The sequence below is a fragment of the Cherax quadricarinatus genome, chromosome 76 (genome assembly GCF_038502225.1).
Source record: "Cherax quadricarinatus isolate ZL_2023a chromosome 76, ASM3850222v1, whole genome shotgun sequence".
NCBI classification, from domain to species: domain Eukaryota; kingdom Metazoa; phylum Arthropoda; class Malacostraca; order Decapoda; family Parastacidae; genus Cherax; species Cherax quadricarinatus.
The window spans coordinates 17,218,920-17,246,727 of record NC_091367.1 but is presented as its reverse complement, the minus strand read 5'-3'; positions in this window follow the sequence as shown (position 1 = coordinate 17,246,727).

Genomic DNA, 27,808 nt, shown 5'->3' with positions numbered 1-27,808 from the left:
GGAGGAGGTGGGGGAGGCGGTTTACGGGATGAGTCAGGGTAAGACGCCGGGCATTGATGGAATACCGAATGATTTTTATAGAGTTTATTGGGAATGCATTAGGTATGGGTTAGTGGAAGTCTTGAATCATATGTGGAGCAGTGGGAGGATGGGGAAGACCCAGAAAACAGGGATCGTTGTGTTGGTGCCGAAGAAGAAGGATGGGAAAGTATTGAATGATTATAGAGCAATATCCTTAATGTGTGCAGATTATAAAATTTATGCTAAAATTCTGGGCAATAGACTGAAGAAGGTTCTAGGATCAGTGGTACATGGGGGACAGTTTGGCATTCCGGGAAGAAGTATGAGGGACGGGCATAGTCAAATAAGGGATTTTATTGAGGACTGCACCGGAGGGGGAATACTTGGATTAGATTGGGCTAATGCGTATGATTGTGTGAATAGGGATTTCTTAAAAGTTTGTTTGGAACAGCTGGGTTTGGGGGAGAAGGTGGTGAGATGGGTGCAAACCTTGTATGAGGGAGCAGTTATTAGGGTACAGGTTAATGGTAAGTTGGGGGACCCAGTACTGATGGAGAGAGGTTTGAGGCAGGGCTGTCCACTCTCTCAGTTATTGTTTGCCTGCGTACAGAATCCATTTTATGGGCTGGTGGATGAGGTGATGATTGAACATGGGATTAGGGGGGGTGGGAGGGGGGGGATTGTGGGGTACGTAGATGATACTACCGTGCTGGTAAGGCATGAGGAAGATCTAAGGAAAGTTGGTGGAATCATTCAGATTTTTGGGGACGCCACGGGTATGAGAGTTAATTTAATGAAGTCGAGACTATTAGAGGTGGGGGATTGGGTGGGAGGGGGCTTGGGGGAGGGGTTGGGATGGTCAGTAGTGGACAGAATTAAGGTTTGTGGAATATGGTACATGGCGGAAGTGCAGGAAAGTAGGAAGATAAATTCGGAATTAGTTACGAGCAGGGTTTTGGGTAGGCTAGGAGGCTTAAGGGCTAGGGATGTAACATTACAGCAGAGAGTTTTAGTGGTCAACTCTCTGGTTTACAGTAAGGTGTGGGGAGTGGCTGAGGTGTTCCCTTTAAGAGCAGAGGATATTGCAGAAATCCAGAGGAAGGTTCTAAGGTATGTGTGGGGGTTTGGGAGGGCATGGTTGAGCAAGGACGTGGTGATGACGGAGGGGAGACGTGGGGGTCTTGGCCTGATGTCATTGGGTCATAGAGTAATGGCTTTATATATTAAACAAAGATATATTCGGACTGGGGGGAATAGAGGAGTCAGGGTAGGTAGGGTAATGGAGGATGCACGAAGATGGTGGTGTGGAAGGGATTTGAGGTATTGTGAGGATATGTTGAGGGTTTTATTACATGTTAAACAGGTGTCCACGTTAAAGGTCAAACGAATGGTGGGTGCTGTGGTAGGCAAGGGTGTCTTACAGGGACTTGCTGTATATCCAACATATGACTGGATAAGCATATGGAGGAAGTTTGGGTTCCTTAGAATACCAGCGAGGGTACGAGAGTTAGTATATCGTTTTCTGATGGGAATATTGGCCTCTAGGGATGTGTTATATAAAATGGGTATTGTGAGAGAGGACTCATGCTTGCATTGTGGGGACATCGAAACGGCCTTTCATGCGGTATATTTTTGTCCCTCTTTGGAGGGGGTGAGGTTATGGATGGTGAGAGTTATCAGATTTTTGGGGGGGGGGGGCAATGGCCATTCCTACGGGCCTTAATGTTGGATGTAACTGGGGTGCCGGGTGATGTGGGTAGAGCCTTAATGTATGTTATGACGGATTATTTACATGTATCTTGGGGGATGAGGGAGGTTAGGGGAGAGTTGAGGATAAAAGCGTTAGCAGCGAGATTTTATAGAACTATGTGTAGGAATAGGCAAGTCTATGGTGGGAGGTGGGTAGTTAGCTTTTCGGAGGGTTACCGGAATCTCACTGTGGGGGGCCTTCTCCTCATGAACCCAGGGGGCGGGCAAAGGGTTGGTCTCCTACCGGGGGATGCATGAGGGTGGGTTGGTTTAGGCTTCTTTGTAGTGTGGATGGTGGGAGGGTTATGAATAGAGTGGAAGGGTGATGAATGAGGATTTGGAATCTATGGTTATGTTCACTGCATACAGGATAACCTTAAAAACCATGATGACTAAACCTTGGGATCTCGGGTTTAGAGCAGAATGATGTTAAGATAAGCACACAAGTTAACTTGATCGTTGTATAACTTATGTTTGTGAAGTGCTGTCACCCTGCACAGTTGCTTTGTGGGAAAAATTTTCTGCTATGTTTTATATATGAAATCATGATCTTTGGTTTAGTCAATTTTATAATCACATATAATGACACCTTTTTCTATGTACCTAATCATGTTATGTAATGATATATGAATTATAATGGATAGTGAGGTATTAGGTTAGGAGTGGGCAATATTATTGTGTGATGCCCTTAATGGGGTTTCTATGAGATTGTAAACTGGTTTTGTTCAATGGTGTTATTGGGGAAAAAACAAGGATGGAACATGTACGAACTTGTATGTCAATATTTTTAATTATGACTACTGTATGTGCATGAGGAATTTTTATTCCCATGATAATGCTCAGTATAATAACATTGATAATAGGGAAAAGGGGGGGGGGGGTAGTATGTGCCGGCACGAAGTAAGTGCGGCGAGTCTTTAGACAATGAGAATTATAATTATATGCTAATTACTTGTTTATATATTATCTTTTAGACTGTTTATATATAAAAAAAAAAAAAAAAAAAAAAAAAAAAAAAAAAAAAAATAAGCAATGATGTACTAGTGTTTCAAATAGGGAGATAAGGTTTTTTATGTCCTGTAACTAGACAGTTTTGATACCTTATGTTAGGATTTTGTTAGTTGTATGGGTTGTACTTGCGTATATAATGTTATGTCTTTTACTTGAGGGTGTTTCCTGCCCAGTGTTTATGTGAGGAGTTTCATTGTGAGATGTATCAATGTAATGTTTATTGTAGGCTTAGGTTTGCATAATGTTAAAATTAATGTTCTGTATAATTTTAATTTTTGTATGTTAAATAATATTTATTGTGCACTTTGTGCAAGGGGTCTAATTGTACAGAATTGTGGGGGATTTATGTGGACACAGACATAAAATTTTTGAGTTTTTGGTTTTTGCTAATTTTTTTTGTTCGGTGCTGGAGCTCTCTCGCTCTTTATTATGTTAAGAGATTCCTGCTATTTGCGGGAAGTATTAATGTGGTATGTCTTTGCAATTTTATTGTAGGGTTAGGTTAGCCTTTGTTTAATTATTGTAATGTATAATTTTATCCTTCGTATGCTGCATCATATCATCTGTGTACTTTGTGCAAGGAGGTTTTACTGTACTGTATAATAGGCATGATTTGTAGGTTTAGAATTTGTTGATGTTTTTTCTGAGCAGGTGTTATCCTGTTCGTTTCATTGTTCGGTGATGGTATATTCTTTAATACAATATGAATGTAACACTTGTGGTATGCTATGGGGTTAATGGTAGGTCATTGTATTTTCAAACGGTTAATAGTTGTGTTCTTTTATTTATTTATATCTTGTACTGTGTCCTTTTAAATAAAATATAAAAAAAAAAATATACGTACTGTATAGTTTTACGGATCTGATGGCATAGTCTGTAGCTTTACGGATCTGATGGCATAGTCTGTAGCTTTACGGATCTGATGGCATAGTCTATAGCTTTACGGATCTGGTGGCATAGTCTATAGCTTTACGGATCTGATGGCATAGTCTATAGCTTTACGGATCTGATGGCATAGTCTATAGCTTTACGGATCTGATGGCATAGTCTATAGCTTTACGGATCTGATGGCATAGTCTATAGCTTTATGGATCTGTTGGCATAGTCTATAGCTTTACGGATCTGATGGCATAGTCTATAGCTTTATGGATCTGTTGGTATAGTATATAGTTTTACGGATCTGATGGCATAGTCTATAGCTTTATGGATCTGTTGGTATAGTATATAGCTTTACGGATCTGGTGGCATAGTCTATAGCTTTACGGATCTGGTGGCATAGTCTATAGCTTTACGGATCTGGTGGCATAGTCTATAGCTTTACGGATCTGGTGGCATAGTTTATAGCTTTACGGATCTGGTGGCATAGTCTATAGCTTTACGGATCTGGTGGCATAGTCTATAGCTTTACGGATCTGATGGCATAGTCTATAGCTTTACGGATCTGATGGCATAGTCTATAGCTTTACGGATCTGATGGCATAGTCTATAGCTTTATGGATCTGTTGGCATAGTCTATAGCTTTACGGATCTGATGGCATAGTCTATAGCTTTATGGATCTGTTGGTATAGTATATAGTTTTACGGATCTGATGGCATAGTCTATAGCTTTATGGATCTGTTGGTATAGTATATAGCTTTACGGATCTGGTGGCATAGTCTATAGCTTTACGGATCTGGTGGCATAGTCTATAGCTTTACGGATCTGGTGGCATAGTCTATAGCTTTACGGATCTGGTGGCATAGTTTATAGCTTTACGGATCTGGTGGCATAGTCTATAGCTTTACGGATCTGGTGGCATAGTCTATAGCTTTACGGATCTGGTGGCATAGTTTATAGCTTTACGGATCTGGTGGCATAGTCTACAGCTTTATGGATCTGTTGGTATAGTATATAGTTTTACGGATCTGATGGCATAGTCTATGGTTTCACGAGCCAAGGCTGGAAAATAGTTATTTAGATTTATTTGAGTGGTTATATCGACAGATTGTATTCCATTAGGCTCTTACTCTCAGATTTGAGAGTTGATTTTCAGAAAAAGCCATTCACATTTTATTATCAAGTGAAGCGACACCCAGTGGTTCACCCGTTGGTGCTTCAGCCGGTGGCTCACCCGGTGGATCACCTGGTGGTTCACTGGTTATTCACCTGCTGCTTCACCCGGTGATTCACTGGGTGGTTCACTAGGTGGTTCATCTGCTGGTTTACCCGGTGGGTCACCCAGTGGTTCATTCGGTGGTTCACCTGGTGCTTCACCCGGAGGGTATCTAGCAGCAATATGACGTGTGGTCACCTGAGGATTCCGTCATGGTGATGGTGATTTTGCCAGTTTACCCTGTCCATTAAAATCAGTTCGAAGTGTCAGTACAGACGGGTGAACACACCAAAAATTCCTCCAATACAAAAACTATATAGACGATAGTAAATCTTCTCATATGACTTTAAATAATAATCATGCAATTAATCCCCTTGTTGTGAAGCTGCTCGTGTATTGTGTTGTTCAGTCGATCCACAGCGAAGGAGCTCTGGCCACGCTGGCCACATTGGCCACACATTAGACAATACACAGATATACCTCACGCAGGAAACTGAACTATATGATGAGGTTTCTTATTACTTGTATTATTTTGCCGTTATAGCAATTGACAGATTTTACTCTGTACTTTATGATGCTGAGTGAACTCCCAAAATAATCTTGAATAATGATGTCTAAAACAGCAGTGCTCGTTTCGCCTTATTTGCATTTTTGATTGTAGCATTCGAGGCACAGACAAAACTTTGGAAATACACAGCCCGCACACAGAAAAGAGGAGCTTACGACGACGTTACGGTCTGAGTCGGACCGAAACGTCGTCGTAAGCTTCTCGCTTCTATGTGCAGGTTGTTTGTGTAGTGTTCCAGTCACGGTATTGTGCCTTTTTTTGTTATAAAACTATGGAAAGTATGACGACTATTTATTTCGAATATTTCCAATACAGTGAAGACCGTGAGTCAAGACCTATACTCTGTCTATGGAGTCGGGATGACAGCCGTGTAAATACTTAGCTGTGCTAATTTCCCAAGGTACATATATGTGGCACATATAGGTTTTTACACACACACACACACACACACACACACACACACACACAGTATTTCTTCAGCCACAGAGTAGTCAGTAAGTGGAATAGTTTGGGAAGCGATGTAGTGGAGGCAGGATCCATACATAGCTTTAAGCAGAGGTATGATAAAGCTCACGGCTCAGGGAGAGTGACCTAGTAGCGATCAGTGAAGAGGCGGGGCCAGGAGCTGGGACTCGACCCCCGCAACCTCATTATTATTATTATTAAAGATTAGTCGGTATTCTCCTGGCCCGGGCCTTTTCCAAGTGGTGGCCCGGCCTTGGCTCCCTCTTCAGGAAGTGTCTGAGACCTAAGTCTCCCATGGGAGGAGGCACAAGTACCTCCTCATCTTTGGGACCAACTGTCCCCAGGCCTAGCCACAAGCTAGGCCTCTCTGGTCTGCCATCCCCGCCTCAAGGGGGCAAATGGGGATGACAGTCTTATGAGCTAAAGGCTCGGGCTCAGGCACCTACCCTACCCTAGAGAGGTTAGGCATGGTGTCGATGATCGCAACCTCCTTTAAAAATTATGCTTTTCCATAAAATTCTCTTACGGAATATATTTTTCCATACACAGTGATACAAAGATTTTTTTTTTGGGGGGGGGGGACCAAACCTAATTTAGAAATCTTACCTAACTTAACCTAGCGTATTATTTTACTTAAATTCTATTATATACTCACATATCATAGGTAAATTTAAATGTATTTAATATTAGTTAAAATAAATATATATTTTTTCGTTATATTCAGATTGATTTTCGCAGATTGATGGCAATAACAAATTTCTATGCTATAGAAATCGGCCATTCCTGATGCGAGGACATTCGTGGCCGGAGATACTTTAAATGTAAATAAGTGGGGCGCTGGGAGGCTGTCTTGGTTCCCAGGAGCCGGGCTAAATATCCCGAGTTCGATTCCCGACTGGTCACAGTATTATTAGTTATATATATATATATATATATATATATATATATATATATATATATATATATATATATATATATATATATATATATATATATATATATATATATGCAATAAGATCACAGTAAACAGGTGATTTCAGAATATGCAAAACAACCACTCTGAAAGAATAGAGAAATTCCAAGCGCTTTCGTAACTACTCACACTGTCAAGGAACTAGTTCCTTGACAGTGTGAGCAGTCACGAAAGCGCTTGGAATTTCATTACTCTTTCACAGTGGTTGTTTTGCATATATATATATATATATATATATATATATATATATATATATATATATATATATATATATATATATATATATATATATTCATGTTAAGGTAAAAATTAATAATTTTGTATCAAAAGAACCTTAGAAAATTTAACTAGCCTTATAATAACGAACGCAATTTAATTTAGCCTAATCCAACTAAATATATTTTAGAGAAGTTTACAGTAAGTTAATAACAAACACTTACAATTAAATATATATTTTTCGTTTGGTTCAGAATGATTTTTGTGAAATTACTGTATACACAAATTTTCGCTTAACTTATTCGCCAAGAAGAGCGTTGCTATTTAAGCCAAAATCGCATTTTTTACCTATTCGGCACGACATATATATAAACAATAGAGGAAAGTCATTATTAGTAATAAATATCACTGGAGGTCTTTACTAGTAGTTATAATTTTCCTCTAAATTTTGTTAACATGTATATTGGTTAATCTCCAAATTGTAATAAAGTTGGTAGAATTACCGACAATATGTAAAGTAAAAGGACACAAGTGCAACTAATGTGACATTTATTGTGGCAACGTTTCGCTCTCCAGGAATGGCTTGATAAAGCTCCTGGAGAGCGAAACGTTGCCACAATAAATGTCACATTAGTTGCACTTGTGTCCTTTTAATCTCCAAATTCTTTACGGACACTCCATATAAAACGCCGGATACTATATCCATGAAAACTGTTTATTTCCCAATAATTATTGCTCTAATAATTTTTTAGGGGTAATACTCAATCTTTTCTTCAACTTTTACTCTCAATTAAATATTAGAATTATCTTGAAATGCAGTAAAACTATTAAAATTTTTAGAGTAAAAAAAAAAAAACGTTTCATCAAACGTTTAGCTCTCTATTGTATACAAATAAACGTGTGAGCAGTGTAAGGCCTCAAATATTTAAGATATTTATCGTTAGTTTTCATGAACATGAAGTAATATCAAGCCGAAGTAATATCAAGCCGGATGAAAATAGCAGTTACCATTCAGGGCCATTAGGGAACACTTCACTCATTTGTTCACCCTCCCTCGTTGACCCCGGCTTCTCAGTTACAGCTTGGGGTCGTCACAGCGACGTTATTATGGAGTTGCTGTTGATATACTTACACAAGCCGGGTCTCACTGATAACGATTACTTAGTATAGTTCTTGTACTTCTAAGAATGTTTGATATTAATTTGTTGTCAGTGCTGGTGCATCAGAGTGTAATGAACACTGATCGATGAGGGAAATGAAATTCCAAAAGTCAAAAACGAGGAAGAATGGTAATCTGTGCATTTCTACCTCTAGCTGAGATCCTCTTAAGCAGAATACAAAGCAACTACCAAACTTTCAGGTAAGTAGAGAATATGAAAGTGTAGATAGGTGAAGAACAGAGCCGGAGTGTCTTCAGTTATACAAACAGAGCTAGGACTGAACCCAGCAGAGGAGAGCTTGACGGCGAAAATAAGGCAGCAGCAGCTAGGTTAGGGACAGGAAGCACCTGACAGGCGCAACAGTTTAGTTTAATGAATTATGTGAACTGACGCATTCTTGAATCTTTTAAACGCTTCTTTCGGTAGGTAAGCGAGTCTGGCAAAGCTGTGTAAGTCATCTACGAATTGTTTCAGATAATGTTGGAGCTGTTGTGGGGTAAAGATACCTGGAGTTGAACAGGTGAATGTGGTACTACTGTTGCAGTGTCATGGGTACTGCAGTTCCTTGGCGAAAATCGTGTTTGTGTTTATCGATCTATTTTAAAACTTACTCACGAAATCGTAATGACACGATTGCAAACAAACCATAGCACGGACGGGGATAGAACCCGCGATCAGAGAGTCTGAAAACTCCATACCGTCGGGTTAGCCACTGGGCCAGCTAGCCCAGTAGCTAACGCGACGGTCTGGAGTTTTGTGACTCTGGTCGCGGGTTCTATCCCCGTCCGCGGTATGGCTTATTTTAAAACTAGTTTTTTTTCTATCTGAGGCAAAAGGGTGTGGTCATCCAGTTCAGTTTATTCTCATGAGGCTACTTGTTTTTTCTGGGGGTGGAGGCAGTGTGGTTGGCTCAGTAGTTGCAGTGGACATGGCATCAGGGATGAATATAATGGAGTTGAAGTGCGTTGCTGAGTCTGGGACTCTAGCACTGGAGGTATCAGTCGATATCTTTAGTGTTTGAATGGAGTTGACTTCAGAGAATTTTAGCCCGGGAAGATTGAGTTTCAAGATCGAGTTGGTAGTGCCGTTGAAATCACCAGGGTTGGACGCGCTCTGGATACATGTGGCGATTTTTTTTTTTTTTAAGATTCCATCTTTAAAGTTTGTTGATGGGTGTATGGTAGGGGCGGAGAAGGTTGAGTTATCACACTCCTGGAGGCGTGTGATAGAAGCATTGTTTACGATTTCTTTCCTAAGGAGGCACTTGGCTGAAAGAGTGCAGTGGTCATTCCTGCAGTTGAGTAATTTAGGCTAGGTTGTTGATGCGCAGTTTTTAGCGAGGTGTGTAAGAGTAGTAATTACAGCACGGGGTGATGTAATGGTAGCGCTCGTGTAGATGTTCCTGGGATTAACATGGTAAGAGTCGGAGACCACAAATTGTTGACTGCTTCAGAGATCTCAGCAAAGCTGATCTTAAGCATTGAGAAGGAGGTGGGAATTTTGATTATTCTCTCAACAGTAGATCCATTATTTTGATCATAGATGAGTTGCTTCAGTTCGCTCGTGGATTTGCTGGTGAAGTTGGGATTTTTTCTCTTGACAGACAACGATACAACGCGATTATCGAACAAATGAACAGACTCTTAGCTTAGGAGAAAATGGGGAAGTAGGGATATGCGAAGAGCAGCAAGTTAGAGATGAGTGTTTTCAATCGTAGAAACAAAGCCAAGACTTAAGCTAACAGCGGAGCGTTTGTGAATGAAGATGAGGGCAGCTGGCACGTCCAGGATTTTCAGAGAACCAAAAGACACAATACCGTGTCAGGAACAATACACAGATAACCCATACATAGGAGAGAGGAGATTACGACGACGTTTCGGTCCGACTTGGACCATTTACAGGATAGCTCTTGGTCAAAGTTCTCCCTTACTGTGTTACTAATCTGTCTTCTGTCACGCTCTCCCAACATCGGCTTGAATGTTTTGATTTTGGTCTTTCCTTTGCCACTTCACCTGTCCCTCGCACTGGCGTTGATCTGATTAGCTTTTTTTTATTCCTTTTGTCAGTCTGTTGTAATCTTCCTGACCTGTTCATTTTTCGTGGTGCTATCCTTCCTGCTCTGTTGTCTAAAAAACTACCCCCTTCCTCGCCGCTATCAACTTGCCCTTTTTTATCTTGAATCTAATACTAATATTGTCATCCTCTCTTCAGATAAAGGCAATTCGACGGTTATCGTTCATCGCGAGGATTACCTCCGTAAAGCTGATGTCTTGCTCTCTGACTCACGTACCTACACTCTTCTCGTTTCTGTTCCTCTTGATCGCATCAAGAAAACTTTCAACAAGAAACTAAAGACTCTCTCCGACCTCTGTCCTCCTGACTTTGACCTTGTTCAACGTTTTCGTGTAATTTGTCCATCTCTGCCTTATTTCTATGGTCTTCATAAAACTTATGAACCTGATATCCCTCTACGTCCCATCATATCCTTGAGAGGTTCTGTTTCCTATTCTCTTGCCTTTTGGCTGGCCAGAAACCTCTCTCCCTTTTATGGTATTTTTTCTCCTGTTCATCATCGTCACTCAAAACTTCCTCAAACATGTTCGCTCTCTCCCGATCTGTAAGATACCTAGTCTTGACGTTGAGTCCCTTTTCACCAACGTCCCTCATGATGATTTAATATTCTCAGAGAAGGCCAGTGAAGGGTTACTTCATCTCCCTCTACCTATTAATGTCTTTCTACAAAGGTATATTTTATTCTCAAACTTTTAGTTTCGCTATGGGCTCTCCTCTGTCCCCTGTGTTTGCTGAATTTTATACGGAATTCGTCGAAACTGTTCTTATTCCTACTATTGGTGTGCGCCTTTTTCCCTGGCTCCACTTTGTAGATGACATCTTTGCTCTTTGGCCTCATGATTCTAGTCTCTTCCAACCATTTCTCGATGCCCTTAATAATCTTGCACCTTCCATCAAGTTTAAAGCTGACTGGGAATCTAATTCTTTCCTTCCTTTCCTTATTGTACATGTCCACCGCTTGGATACAGGCTTTGCTTTTCCTCTGTATCGCAAGCTTATGCACAGTGGCAGGTACATTTACTGCTTTCCTTACCATGCTTCTTCTGTCAAGAAAGGCGTTCTTTCGTCATGGCTACCCTTCCCATTTCATAAACTCTGCCTTCACACGTGCTAAACGGACTTTCTTCTCTCCCAAACTCTCTAATCCTGTGAAATCTCCTATTCTCTGCCTTCTCTATATTTCTAATCATTCTAATCTGAGCAACTCTCTCCGTTCCTTGGACATAAAACTTACTTTCCGCTAACACCCTTCGTAGTAATCTAGTTCGTATCTCTCCTCCTGCTACAGTTGCCCGTGGTGTCTATTTCATGCTCCTCTTGTCGTTTTCAATACTTTGGAGAAACTGGCCGTTCTCTTTGTGACAGACTCAAGGCTCACAAAAGTATTTATACTAATAGGTGAGTAGAGGCGTAGCTCCTTGGGTTACCGAGTTGCTATATATTTCATAATTGCTAATGTTTCTCAGGGACGTGAAGGTGTGTAGTGGCAACCTGAATGTGTTTTAGTTCGTAGGAATAAGTTATTATAATAATTATTATTATTACTATTATTGTTGTAATTATTGTAGCTCTCGCATGAGAGGAAGGCTGCATCGTGGGTACAGATTACTGAGATAAGAGCAGCCACAGTGGAAAGAATTTCGGATGCATGAGTTTTCGCTCTCTTATTGACCTTTCGTTTCTCCGTGTATTTGCCATATTTCTGTTCCCTCCTTCAACTATTCCCTCTCCATTTCTGTTATATCTCAATCCGTGCCGTGTGTGTGCGCGTGCGCGTGTGTGCGTGCGTGCGTGAGCCTGCATGTGTGCAGTCACGTATTTTCCCTCACCTATTAGTGGTTGCAGGGGTCAGTTCTCTGTTCTTGACCCCGCTTCTCCGCTGGCCGCTACTGGGTTCACTCTATCCTGGCTGCATGAACCATATCATACCTAGTCTTAAAGCTATACTTGGATTCTGCCTCTGTCACTTCTCCCTCTGTTTCTAGACTTCTTGACTTTCAGTTGTGACTTAGTTTTATTAAGACGCGCTTCTTAAACAAACTCGCCCTGTCCACCCTGTCTATTCCTTTCAGTATTCTGCTCTTGTAATCATGTCATCTCTGGTCCTGTCCTCTAGTGTCTTTTTGCCTCTCCTTATTTTTCAGAACTTCGCATTTCTTGAGGTTAAATTCTAATTGTCACAGGTCACTCCACACCTGCAGCTTGTCATATCAAGAAGCATAAATAATAGGAGTCCTCAGGTTGTTCTTCAACTCTATACATCCTTGGTTAGGCCTCATTTAGATTATGCTGCACAGTTTTGGTCACCGTATTACAGGATGGATATAAATTCTCTGGAAAATGTACAAAGGAGGATGACAAAGTTGATCCCATGTATCAGAAACCTTCCCTATGAGGATAGACTAAGGGCCCTGAATCTGCACTCTCTAGAAAGACGTAGAATTAGGGGGGATATGATTGAAGTGTATAAATGGAAGACAGGAATAAATAAAGGGGATGTAAATAGTGTGCTGAAAATATCTAGCCTAGACAGGACTCGCAGCAATGGTTTTAAGTTGGAAAAATTCAGATTCAGGAAGGATATAGGAAAGTACTGGTTTGGTAATAGAGTTGTGGATGAGTGGAACAAACTCGCGAGTACAGTTATAGAGGCCACAACGTTGTGTAGCTTTAAAAATAGGTTGGATAAATACATGAGTGGATGTGGGTGGGTGTGAGTTGGACCTGATAGCTTGTGCTACCAGGTCGGTTGCCGTGTTCCTCCCTTAAGTCAATGTGACCTGACCTGACAAGGTTGGGTGCATTGGCTTAAGCCGGTAGGAGACTTGGACCTGCCTCGCATGGGCCAGTAGGCCTTCTGCAGTGTTCCTTCGTTCTTATGTTCTTATGTTCTTATTTGCCATTCTTCCTGGTCTTTACCTGTTTCTATCCATAAACGTTTCTCATCATATGCGAACAATGATACCTCTGGCTACTTCTTCAGAGATGTTTATATACACAATAGTACTGACTCTTAGGAGCTCCTCTAGTCATGCTCGCCCATTCAGACATCACTTCCCAGACAATTACTCAATATTTTTTTTCGTCTCTCAAGCCTTGAGTAGAGAGGACGTGTGCTGCTGCTGCCCCCTGGTGTTGACTGGGTGCAGCAATATTTTCACATGGTGCAGGCTTGCCGGCGTCGTATCAATACAGTTTGTATTGAATTAACCAATGGAGCTTTAATGGGGCCGTCTGTGGAGTTACTTCTACCAGCAATAATCAGAGAAGCCTACGGCATAGCTAATGAGGAGATTTGTGGACTCACATTGAATGGTACAAAGAGAATATTTGTAAAATTCAGCTCGTCGAGTGTGTATGGGGCTGTGGTGAATAAGTTCCAGGAAGTAGCCATGCCTGTGAATCATGCTGTGACGGTGAGGATGCATGATGTATCAAGTGATCAGGAATGTGCCATTCGAGGCGGATGCATCTGACATACGGTTCGCCATGAGTAAATACGGGACAATACACACGGTCACTGCAGGAAGGTGGTCAGCTGGTCTGTAAATGTGGATACCTGAGGGTACGTACTCTGTGAAGATGACGCTCCGACATCCTATACCTTCGTATGTGGTGATGGAAGTATTTAGAACTCGGGTATTTGTGGCATACGTGGCACAGCGATGCACTTGTCGTTTGTGCGGGTCGCATGCCCACCTGGCTGCGCAGTGTGGTAGAGGACGTGGAGACCAGGACCAGCAACAACGAAGAGATGAGAGGAGAGTGGATCAAGATCAACCATATTCGACACTGCCTTTGCAGTGTGTGTCGTGGAGTGAGGAGGTTGAGAGAGAGGAGGAGAGGGCAGGTGCTATGAGTGGGGGGACTCCCCTTCATTGGATGTTGTTCAAGCGCTGGGGGAGATCATCGCGGAAGTGAATGACAGTAAGGAGGAAGAATCGATAATGTCGACGTTTGGGGAAATTTTGGACAACAAGAGCCCTTGTCATGACGATGGTATGGACCTGGATCTAGGGTCTGCTGTAGAGGAGGGCGGGGCAAAAGTAATTCGTCCTAAGGTGTGTAACAAGGATGCCATGTCTGTGAGAACAGTGGAGGTAGAGGTTCATCATGGTGATGAACAGGATGACAAGATGCAGGTTGAGGGTGTGACGCAAAAGTGCGCAGCAGTGATTTATGATTCAGACGAAGTGCTTACACCCGCACAAGGTTCTGGGAAGAAAACATGGGCAAATGCCATGCAGAGGGGTTCAAGAGGCACTCAGGGACAGGGGTTAAACAAGAGTGCACACTGTTTTTAAACAATGTGAATACACAGGTATAATACACATACCCAGTACTTGACAATATTCTATAGAACATAAAGGCGCTCCTCTGAACAGCACATGTCAAGCCACTTTCGTCGCTAACTGGCACCACAAGATATGCACTCCATTAACTGGCCCTGCCATCATGCAGCAGACCTCACCACACTTGCCACGACGTGTCCCACCCCTATCTAAACCCCTCTCTCGCCTGGCTAAGGTTTCCTCGCTTGCTGCCCCACTACTACATTTGCATGCCCACCTGGGCCCTGGGGACCACGTTTGCCATGCTCTCCACGCACGACACCCATCCCACCAGGCACCACCTGCTGTCGCTGCTCACCTCCACTAGCACACTGCCCCGTCTACCGATGCCTTCTTCCCTGTACGTTGAGCCGGCATCAGGACATCATCAGAGTCCGACATTGCTGCCGCCTTCTTCGTCATACTAGCGTCCTCCTCCATGTTTGTGACATGGGGTGTCCACACGATGAACCTCCACCACCACCTTCGTCGATGATTTCTGACCAGGGGTCATCACGTCCCTGCCAGCCTCACCAGCACCAACAACCACCTCCTTCTGCTCAACCGCCACGGACATGAGCTCCAGTCTGGCCGATGGCACATCCGGGGAGACCACATCTGTGAGGGCTTACTCAGCCCTGTAACAACTTCAGTCAGTATTATTAAGGTTGGCTCCTCCTCAGGAAAATTAATGAATAGAAAAAAAAATAATAACAGACAAGGATAAACACTTTATTATTTAGAAACTGAAAATGTAAAACAATAAAACATGAATGGGTATCCTAATTGAAAGAAGAATGAAAAATGAAATGAAAAAGGACATTTGAACTCAACGCTAATATAGTGATAATGGGGTGTCTGGTGTTAGTGACACTGCGTGTTGCTGAAATCGTAGCCGTTGCTGATGTGGGGGGGGGGTCGCAGGTGTTGGTTACAGCCCACCGGCTCGTTCTTCACAGAGTATAGCCGTGAATACTCAATCCAGATGACAGGAAAGCAGGTTCTTTACCACTGCAATGATGAGGGGTTATATCCTGCTACTTGCATACACAAACAGGTAAGTGGATCAGAAATGGGATGTCTCAGAACGTTAGTCCGTCTCCTTCAATTCTACTCGTTGATTGGCATGTGACCTTCTCTGTCATTTAAAGCTGTAAAGAGAGACAGATTACCCACTGCTTAAGAAACCACTCTCCATGATAAGTACAATACCTAAAAGATGTGGTGATTATTAAAACATTTAACAGATAAAGGCTGAAAGGACTAAGTTAATTATTGGTCAAAAGTGAAGCTTTCAACCAATAAGTCCCCTAAAATATGATCAGGCGTGTACTTACAGTAGTGTTGGGAGCTGTGAGTCGAGTGATTTACTGTTTGACAGGAGCCCCACACGTCACCTTTCGGGGGGGGGGAAGAGGAAGGGGACGACTGACCCTACCTTAACAAGCAGCCAGCAATCAAACTATCACTTTCGGGGAGGGGGAAAAAGGGGGAAGGGATAGCGGGAGCTGGACTTACCCTACCTTAACAAGTAGCCGGCAATGAAACTATTGTTACTATATACTCCCTCGCTGCTCCTATCTATTGAACTTTTCCCTCACACTCCCCCATACCAAGACTTATAGTCAAGGAGTATAAGAAGAATAGGCGAGGAAAAAGTTCCAACATGTGGAAGTCGCGTAAGGCAACAAATCTTCTACTGACTGTCACGACTTAACCAGTCAGAGAAATAATTGGATGAACCATTGATATACACAATATTGAACTTAAAAGCCTGGAATGCCAATGTCCACCTCAAGAGACGACTGTTGGTTCCCTTAAAAGTTTCTAGGTATATCAAAGGTTTGTGGTCCATTTCTAAAATGAATTCTTTTCCCAGTAAATAAAATTTAAGCTTGGAGATACCCCACACAAGGGCCAAACATTCCTTTTCTATGGTGGAGTATCTCGTTTCTGCAGGAAGGAGTTTCCGGCTTAGGAAGCATACAGGGAAGGGAGTACCATCATGGTATTGTAGTAACACTACACCTAAGCCAGTATTGGAGGCATCGGTTCTTAAACAAAATGTTTTATTAATATCTGGAATCTTAAGTATAGGGTCTTTCGAAAAGATACTTTTAATCTCATTAAACTTTTCCCGAGCTACGTCGGAAAGTTCAAGAGGTTCCTTCACAGACTTTTTAAGGAAGTCAGATAAGATGCCTGTAAGATCAGTAAGGTTCGGGATAAACCGTGCATAAAAATTTACAGAACCAAGAAAGCTACGCATGAGCTTCTTGGTTTTGGGGAATTTAAATTCTAATAAAGCTTTGATCTTACTGGGGAGAGGCTGCAGAGAGTTATTAGAAAGTATTAGTCCAAGATATCTAATCTTGTTATATCCAAGGAAGCATTTCTTCGGCTTGGCAGTGAGGCCATGTGAGCATAACCTATGCAAAACTGATGTTAATGTTTGGATATGTTCGCCCCACGTGGATGTCATTACGTAAATGTTATCAAAACGAACTGAAACATTTGGAATATTACCCAAGACCTTTCTCAACAGTCTCACGTAGGTAGCACAGGCAGTTACCAAACCGAAGGGCATAGTTCTATATTGCATCAGTCCTTGGTGTGTAGGAAAATCGGTGTACTGCTTAGAAGAAGGATCTAACATTACTTGATGATATGTCTGCGCAATATCAATCTCTGAAAAGAAGGAAGCGTCATAAAATTTGTGTAAATCGCTATCTATTAAGGGCATAGGCTCAGCATCCCACCGAGTTTTAGCATTGAGGCCTCTGAAGTCAATAGCAAGTCTATATGAATTATCCTCCTTCTTAACCATGACTACTGGTGAGCAATATGCAGATACTGTAGGTTTAATGATCTTTAGTTTTAATAATTTGTCTACCTCTCGGTCAAATGCATCCCTAAGGTGAACTGGAACTGGGTATAATTTTCGTTGGATAGGATTGTCCGTCACTAAGTCAATCTTATAGACTACCGTGGAGGTAACACCTGGAATATCAGTAAAGACGTCTGAAAAGTTACTCACACATTGAAGTAGTTCATGTCTCTTATGGTCATCCAAAGATTCATTAATATTAATGTTGGTTGCGCCCGAGTGGTCAAGAGTCACCAAGTCATGTAGTTCTTCATCATAGTCTAAGTTAGAGGTGTCAATTACGCACACCTTACATTCTTCAGTTGTCTTATCAAGTTCGTGTGGAAAAACTAAGTCAAAGTTATTAAGGCAGTTAACCGAATTTCTTCGGTAATATTTCTTAAGGATGTTGATATGATAAAGCTTAGGTTTCCCTTTGACTTCTATGAGGTAATCAACTTTCCCACAAATTTTTAATACTTTATATGGACCTTTCCATGCTACTAATAATTTATTTGACTTGATCGGCAAAAGTACCAGAACTTCATCCCCTACTTTAAAACTTTTCCTCTGACTTTTGGAATCAAAATAGGTTTTTTACTGGGCCATTGACAAACTTAAGTTTTTCGAAACTATGTCAGAGGTCTCCTCAAGTTTGGATCTAAGGTCAAGGAGAAACTGGTAAGAAGACTGAACCTCAGCATTTACCTCCTCATTAGTCCATAAGTCATGAAGGATGGACAGTGGACCTCTGGCCTGTCTACCGTAGAGAAGTTCAAAAGGTGAAAACCCCAAAGAGTCACTGGGAACTTCCCTCATGGCAAACAAAGCGCAGGGTAGGTAACGATGCTGCTCCTTAGGTTTAAGGGAGCAAAGTTTCCTTAAAATGGACTTTAGAATCGAATGCTGGCACTCAATCCTCCCATTACAGCTGGGATGATAGGGTGTGGTGAAGAGAGGCTTTACTTCCAGAAGTTGGTAGAGATGTTGCGTTAAGTCCGATGTGAATTGTGTCCCACGGTCAGACAAAATTTCTCTAGGAATGCCCACTCTGGAGAAGATGGACAAAAGGGCTTCAGCCACCTCTGTAATAGTTATGGTCTTTAAGGGAACGGCTTCAGGAAAACTCGAAGCATAATCAACTAATGTTAATATATATATATGTCCCCCAGATGAAAGTGGTGATAATGGACAAACGATGTCAATAGCTACTCTTTCAAACGGTACCGTAAAGATTGGCATTTTGACCATAGGTACTCGCCTGGTACCTCGGGAGGATGACAGTTGGCAAACTTTACACGATCTACAATAGGTAGTGACATCTGAGGACATTTTTCGCCAAAAATATATTTCCCTAATTTTATTTAAGGTTTTACGATGCGAGAAATGTCCGGCCACTGGCAGGTCATGAGCCATTTTAAGAACAGTCTCTTTGCATTGACTTGGAACAACTAAGATGGAATAGGCTATCTCATCTGAATTTAATTTGAATACTGACTTGTACAAGATGCCTTTTATATATTCAAATTTATATGAAAAGTTTTTCCTTTGGATAACTTGATTTTGCTTAGCGGCATTATGGCAATTCTGAAGAGAAGGGCAATTACGTTGTAAATAGACAAAGGAGTCCTTCGATATATCTAAAGGCTTAAAGCCAGGGAAAATCAAAGGAAGGACAGTAGGAGAAGCCTGGGCTTTGGTCTGAGCCCTAGTCAAGACATTTATAGTATCGGAGGTGATATCTTCACTTTCATCTAATAAGTGAACCGGTGATCCTACTACCTCGCTTTCGAGAGTAGTATCATTGGGTTTTAATCCCACATGAATCTCACGAGACATTGTCTCATCAGAACTTTCGAGGGGCTCCTCTGACTCTACAGGAAGAGGATCTGAAACACCTATGTCCATCTTTGGTGATGAAAGGTCAACCTCAGAAGGAAGAATGGCACCTTTTACATTACCTATTAGTACGGAGCAAGAAGTGATGGGAGCTAGTACGGCTTCAGACCAACCTGTGAACCATTTAGACCTAATGTAACAACGGATGGTATGAAAAGTGTCCGTACGGCCCAAGTAGTCTGAAAGTATAGCAGAGGAATGAGTTTCTTTAAGGTTAGGGAACAGCTTATCAGAAATGACTATACATGTGCATCCAGTGTCTCGTTAAATGGTAGATACATTAAGTCCATTAACTGTTCCTGAACAGAAGGGTGCTTGGTCATTACAGTCTTTAAAACATCTTCCAACTTTTTGGACCTTCTTAGAAGGACAATCTGGACGTTTATGTCCCTTAACACCACATAAATGACAAACAGGAATAAAAGAAGTCATTTTACTTTCCACTAGAGGCTTTGATTTCTTAAGATCTGATGAACCCTTGCCCTTAGGGTTCGATCCCTTTAGGTCTTTATAGGAATTGTGAGCCTCAGCATACAGGTCAGCGGCCTCAGCAACTTCTTCAGCTTTAATCAGATTACGTTCTCTAATGAATGTTCTTATCTGGTGAGGAAGAGCTGTCAGGAACTGGTCAGCAACCATGAAGTCTCGAAGAGATTCATAACTGTGATCAATTCCTGAACTCTCTATCCAAAAGTCGAACAAACGAAAGAGTGTTACCTGTAACTGTTGAAAGTTCTGGCCAGGCTGTAAGGAGGCATACCTGAAATCTTTCCTGTAAGAATTTGTGGTTTTTTGATATGCTTTAAGGATGGCCTTCTTCAGTAGGTTATAATTACATATGATATCCTGCGACAAAGTTGCATAGATATTCAAGGCTGTACCAGAAAATAACATTCCTAACCTGGTAGCCCAGGTGTCAGCAGGCCATTCACAGAGGGTAGCGGTATTTTCAAACCTGATAATGTATGAAGTTATGTCTTCCCCCTCTGTGAAGGGAGGTAAATTAGGTGTTGGAATATGTGTACTAGCTGCACGTTGTTCCATTACTCCTTCCTCTAATTGCTGTTGTGAGAAAGTAAACTTTTTATTCTCTAATTCAAGGCGAGATTTTTTCGAGCTCGCGATCCTTTTCTCTCTCGATTAACTCACGTATTTTAGCCTGTTCCTCACGTTCTCTAGCTCTTTCCTCACTTTCTCTAGCTCTTTCCACACGATCAAGTCTATCACGCTCTTTTTTGTCTTCTCTCTCGATTCTCAATCTCTCCTTTTCCTCTTCTCTTTCGATTCTCTCTCTCTCCTTTTCAATTCTTTCCTGAATTTTAGCACTAATGAAAGATTCTAAATTTTTCCCTGTTATTCCTAACTTCCAGCATTCATCCAAAACTGGTAGTCCTCCTTATTTGCAAGAATAACTTAAACTACCAGGGGAAAATGAAACGGGTATCAAAGAAAAAAAAAGGGTTCAATTCCTGCTCCGCTCAAACTGTATATAAACCAGAGGGCTCGATCCCTGCTTCAATTAAACAATATGTATTAATGAAACCGAAGGGTTCTGTGCCGGCTCAGAGCAAACAGTAAGTAGAATGGGGTCCCTTGACCATCCATTCGTCTCACCAATAAATCAAGAGTGTCCTACGACAGTTCCCTTGATATAATAAAGAGCTCAATGAAACAAATTGTCAATGGAAAATCTCGGGTCCCTAGAGTCTAATCCTCCAAAGTGTTTCAAGCTCGAAAAGGTGGCAGAATTAAATATTATATCCTGCCTGACTTGACTTACAATAAATTGAGACTATAACAATCACCAAATCTTTCAAATACCTGTACTGTAGTCCTACCATAGAGAATGATTACTCATGGCTGGTGGTAACCATCTGTGGTATGCAGCGTTGAAGTTCCAATGGTAGATTCGAGATGGAATTGAATCTTGATTCAGTAGAGTTGATCCTGGCAAGGTCGCCACTTGTGAAGGCTTACTCAGCCCTGTAACAACTTCAGTCAGTATTACCAAGGCTGGCTCCTCCTCAGGAAAATTAATGAATAGAAAAAAAAATAATAACAGACAAGGATAAACACTTTATTATTTAGAAACTGAAAATGTAAAACAATAAAACATGAATGGGTATCCTAATTGAAAGAAAAATGAAAAATTATATGAAAAAAAGGACATTTGAACTCAACGCTAATATAGTGATAATGGGGTGTCTGGTGTTAGTGACACTGCGTGTTGCTGAAATCGTATCCGTTGCTGATGTGGAGGGGGGGGGTCGCAGGTGTTGGTTACAACCCACCGGCTCGTTCTTCACAGAGTATAGCCGTGAATACTCAATCCAGATGACAGGAAAGCAGGTTCTTTACCACTGCAATGATGAGGGGTTATATCCTGCTACTTGCATACACAAACAGGTAACTGGATCAGAAATGGGACGTCTCAGAACGTTAGTCCGTCTCCTTCAATTCTACTCGTTGATTGGCAGGTGACCCTCTCTGTTATTTAAAGCTGTAAAGAGAGACAGATTACCCACTGCTTAAGAAATCATTCTCCATGATAAGTACAATACCTAAAAGATGTGGTGATTATTTAAACATTTAACAGATAAAGACTGAAAGGACTAAGTTAATTATTGGTCAAAAGTGAAGCTTTCAACCAATATGTCCACTAAAATATGATCAGGCGTGTACTTACAGTAGTGTTGGGAGCTGTGAGTCGAGTGATTTACTGTTTGACAGGAGCCCCACACGTCACCTTTCGGGGGGGGGGGGGAAGGGATAGCGGGAGCTAGACTGACCCTACCTTAACAAGCAGCCGGCAATCAAACTATCACTTTCGGGGAGGGGAAAAAAGGAGGGGGATAGCGGGAGCTGGACTTACCCTACCTTAACAAGTAGCCGGCAATGAAACTATTGTTACTATATACTCCCTCGCTACTCCTATCGAACTTTTCCCTCACAACATCCATAGACGGGAACATAGTATGCAAAACCGACGCTAATGTCTCATCCAAATCCTCCACTTCTGTCATCATCTGGTCCTCCCCAAAAACCTGCTGTATCACCGGCGACACAGGCAACTCGGGAGACGTCATCTCCAATTTCGACTCCACCACTGGCTCAGTCTCCTCACTCCAAAGGCAACCACGCCCACCATCTCCTTGACGTCTATGTATGGGAGCCTCCTGCCCATCGTCATTTGTTGCTCCACCAGCCGGCCTCCTGCCCTGCCCTCGCTGCCCACACTCTGCCGCCATATGATCATAGTCGCCGCAGAGGCGTCACGTCCGTCGTTGTCCAGCATACGATACCATGACCTGTGTGGGGAAGTCATCAAGGTACACATACGACGGTATGGCCTGGCATAGAGACACCTTAAGGATAAACGTCCCTTCGGGTAGACCAGCATATGCCCCAGCCACCCACTTGCCTTGTTCTGCAGTGTGTACCACTCCGTATCTTCTGAAAGCACTGCTGAGATCCACTGAATCGGCCTCAAAGGGCACATTGCGCAGTTTTACCCTCGCATATTGTCGTGAGACATCCACCATATGCACACGCACTGCAGGGGACACATCTATGCAGATATCTTGGAATTGCTCAATCTACTCCTCATACACTGGCCCCTTGAGAAGTTTCACAAATATCCGGTAGGCACCATTTAAAATCACACCGTGCAAATCCTTGTCCGCAATACCATAAGTGTCACGGATAATCTTGGGTAGCAATACTTGTGCTGTCTCAGGCGTAATCGCCCCCCGAATAAGCTCTATACCAACGGTATTCACCCGCGTCCTCACGCTAAATGCCATGACGTCACTGGATAGCTTGCTAGACTGTCAGTTGAGAGGTGCGAGGCACGTCCACACTCCCTGGCAGCTAGGTCGCGAATGAGTATATGGATCTAGGGGATAGCGTACATAATGGTGGGACTGTAGAGGGCGGGTGGTGTGTGGTGGATCAGTTATTGATATGTGGGATAGTGTACATGAGGAATTATATGGATGCGCAAGAGGAAAATTCGAGGCTCACCATGGATGGGGTTTTGAATAGATTGGGCGGTTTGAGGGCAGTGCAGCTCACGTTGCATCAGAGGGTTATAGTCACGAATGTCCTGTTGTATAGCAAGCTATGGCACGTGGTGGCAATATATCCATTGAGGTGGTGTGAGGTGCAACGGTTGCAACATGGGGTTTTCAGATTTATATGGGGATCGGGTTGTGACTGGCTAAGTAGAGGGGTGGTGCCGCTTCCCGTTAGCCAGGGGGGTGCTGGGCCTTATACCTCTTGAAAAGCGTATGTTGAGTGTGTTTTTAAAATGGGGTTATTTGAGGGAGGGGGCGAGGGGGGGCTTGAAAGACTGCTCAAGGATATGCAACGATGGTAGAGTGGTAGGGATTTAACTTTTGGAGAGTCTATGTTGCCGGTTTTACTGACGGTGAGGGATCTGGATCACCTTAAATTGAGGGTTCTTGAGAGGGTGGTGGGTGGGTCTGTGGTGGCGGCATTTGAGGGGGCATACCCTATGTATGCATGGGGGAATATATGGCAATGTCTTCAGCAGTTGCGTGTAAAACCAGGTGTTAGGGAGGTTATGGTTAGGTTTTTACATGGGATCTTGCCGTCTGGGGTTGTGTTATTTAATAGGAGACTAAGGGAGGGTGGGGAGTGCCAAGCGTTTGGATGTCGGGAAACTATTTTTCATGCCGTGTACTTTTGTAATTGTTTAGAAGATGTGAGGGTATGGTTAAGTAGGGTGGTTAGGTTACTGGGTGGGGAAGGGTTACAGGTGTTGAAGGTGTTAAGTTTAGATGTAGGTGGAAGGAGTCAGATGGTGGTGAACGCGGTTGCGTATGTGGTTACTGATTTTATTTATACATCTTGGGCCATGAGGGAGGTGGATGTGGAGGAAAGGATAAAAGTGTTAGGGGCTATAATACATGTATATAGAACTAAGTGTCGCAATAGGGATCTTTATGGGGGAAGATGGGAGACAGCATTTACTGAGGGTTATCGTAGATTTCGGTTGAATGAATTAAATTTGAAGTAAGGGATAGCGGCGGGTTAGTTTCTTGAGTGTGGAAGTGTGGTTGGGTGTTAGCGAGTGAGGTATGTTTTTGTAATAAACAAATATGCTTTATTGTGGTGTGGGTGTGGTATAACACATAAACCATACCCCCGGCCGGGATTGAACCCGCGGTCATAGAGTCTCAAAACTCCAGCCCGTCGCGCTAACCACTAGACCACATGTTTGTCACATTGTTTTAAGACGGTTTTGGATAAAATATGCACGTAGTGTTTTGTTGCACTACATTATTGTGTGTAAGGTGTGTGTGAGGGTATATCATACAGTATTTATGTGTATGGGAATGATTGAACGTTCTTGTGGGAGTGTCTTCAAAAGTGCTATACAAAGAAAGTATAATCTGGTGTTACTACGGCATGACATACGTCTGTTGGTATGCGGTGACACAAAGTCTGGGATTAACCTTTTTGTAGGACGCAGACTATATGGCACAAGATTTGTATATCGGGTTGGTGGCAAGTGTATTTAGTTGCATTGTGCAAAGCGGTAATGTATCTGTATATTGTGAGATTGTATTATGGTACATACGACCTTGGATAGATTGTTTCAGAGGCCTGGTTAAGGCTATAGGTTACAGGTTGGCGCAACAATGTATGTGAAGGGAAGTTTGATATATTAAGTACATGCTTGTCGTAGGTTTCCTCTTCGTTATTTTTGTTTCTTTTTAATTTAAGTGTATTTCGTATGGCATTATAACAATGTATTATTTTGTGTAAATACATATTTTGATACATATTTTGTTGGAGCAGAGTTGTTAATGAGTTTCAGTAGCGGTGTATGTCTTGTTATCACTACCGCTTTATGGTAGGCAGTTAATAAAGGGTTTTTGGATGGTTGGCCCATTTTTGAGAATTAGGACATACTACCTTTTGTAATCAAGGTAATGTTGTCATAAATGTTACTATGAGTAACTAGTACTGGAGGTCTTATAGTATGTTCACTGATTTGTAGGTTTTGTTGGATGGTTTCTGTGAGGGGGGGGGGTACATTTTATTTGCTGTGCAAATAAGTATGATTTAGTAAGGTACATTTTGGGGGAGGGGTGGAGCATAGGGTTTAATGGTATGTGAAGTTTTTTTTTTTTTTACCTTTTGATAGTTTGTATAACACTTCGCATATGGTGGAAGTGTGCTGGAGTAGATTAATTTGGATTGTTTGTGGTATTTAGGGTATGAAGCGTTTATGAATTGTGTAAAGGTGTGTGGTAATTAAATTTGTTGTTCATATTGACTGGTTTTGTTGATGTATATTGGCATCCATGTATAATGTATACTATATTTTAAATAAAATATAAAAAAAAATACTCAATGTTTTCCTTTATGGGAAATATTCCTTGATCCTCTGTTGTGTCTTCCCTGTTATTCCTCCCTATTCCTCTACCTTTTTCCGGTGTCTTATGCAATATTGCGTCAAAAGGCTTCTCACAGACCCCAAATTTGCAATTCATGCAACCATCTCTTTCTCCTGCTTCACTCTAGTTACCAAGTCACTTTGTCATAGAACTCTAGCAAGTCAGTGAGACATAGTTCACCATCTTTAAAACTGTGATGGTTTTTGTTAATTAACCCGATCCTTGCCAGGTGCTCCGACACTCCTCCTATGATATTCTTCTCCATTACCTTACAGGTTAAAGTTACCTGTCTCTTCCCTTTTTTTAAAAAATTGGGACTATCTTCTCTTTCACGTCTCTCACAGTTGTTCTAGAAGCATATCCGTTGTCTTGTGACTTGTGTATTTGTGTGTGTACTAGCCTATTTGTGGTTGCAGGAGTCAAGTCACAGCTCCTGGCCCCGCCTCTTCGCTGATCGCTACTAGATCCCCTCTCTTCCTGCTCCAAGGGCTTTATCGTGTGTACTCACCTAATTGTACTCACCTAATTGTGGTTGCAGAGGTCGAAACTCAGCTCCTGGCCCCGCCTCTTCACTGATCGCTACTAGGTCCTCTTTCTCTGCTTCCAGAGCTTTGTCATACCTCGTCTTAAAGTTATGTATGGTCCCTGCCTCCACTACATCACTTGTTAGGCTGTTCCACTTCCTGACGACTCTATGACTGAAGAAATACTTCCAAACATCCCTCTGACTCGTCTGAGTCTTCAGCTTCCAATTGTGACCCCTTGTTTCCGTGTCCCCTCTCTGGAACAACATGTCTCTGTCTACCTTATCTTTTCCACGCAGTATTTTATATGTCGTTATCATGTCTCCCCTGACCCGCCTGTCCTCCAATGTCGTCAGTCCGACTTCCCTCAACCTTTCTTTGTAGGACATACCCCTCAGCTCCGGTACTAGCCTTGTTGCAAACCTTTGCACTTTCTCTAATTTCTTGACGTGTTTGACCAGATGTGGGTTCCAAACTGGAGCTGCATACTCTAGTATGGCCCTGATGTACACAGTGTACAGTGTCTTGAACGATTCCTTACTAAGGTATCGGAACGCTATTCTCAGGTTTGCCAGGCGCCCGTATGCTGCAGCAGTTATCTGGTTGGTGTGTACCTCCGGAGACATGCTCGGTGTTATGGTCACCCCAAAATCTTTCTCCATGAGCGAGGTTTGCAGTCCTTGGCCACATAGTCTATACTCTGTCTACGGTCTTCTTTGCCCTTCCCCGATCTTCATGACTTTGCATTTGGCAGGGTTGAATTTAAGAAGCCAGTTACTGGACCACGTGTCCAGCCTGTCCAAGTCTCTTTGAAGTCCTGCCTGGTCCTCATCTGATTTAATTCTCCTCATTAACTTCACATCATCTGCGAACAGGGACACCTCTGAGTCTATCCCTTCCATCATGTCATTCACATATACCAGAAATAGCACTGGTTCTAGGAACGACCCCATTGGGACCCCGCACGTCACAGGTGCCCACTGTGATACCTCATCCCGTACAATGACTCGTTGTTGCCTCCCTGTCAGATATTCTCTGATCCATTGCAGTGCCCTTCCTGTTATATGCGCCTGATCCTCTAGTTTCTGCACTAGTCGCTTTTGAGGAACTGTGTAGAATGCCTTCTTGCAGTCCACGAAAATGCAATCAACCCACCCCTCTCTCTCGTGTCGCATATCTGTAACTTTGTCATAGAACTCGAGAAGGATGCTGACACAGGATTTGCCATCCATGAAACCGTGCTGGTTATCGTTTATAATCTTGTTCAGTTCCAGGTGCTCCACCACTCTCCTCCTGATAATCTTCTCCATGACTTTGCATACTATACAGGCCAGTGACACTGGTCTGTAATTTAGTGCCTCTTTTCTGTCTCCTTTTTTAAAAATGGGAACTACATTTGCGGTCTTCCATATCTCAGGTAGTTGCCCAGTT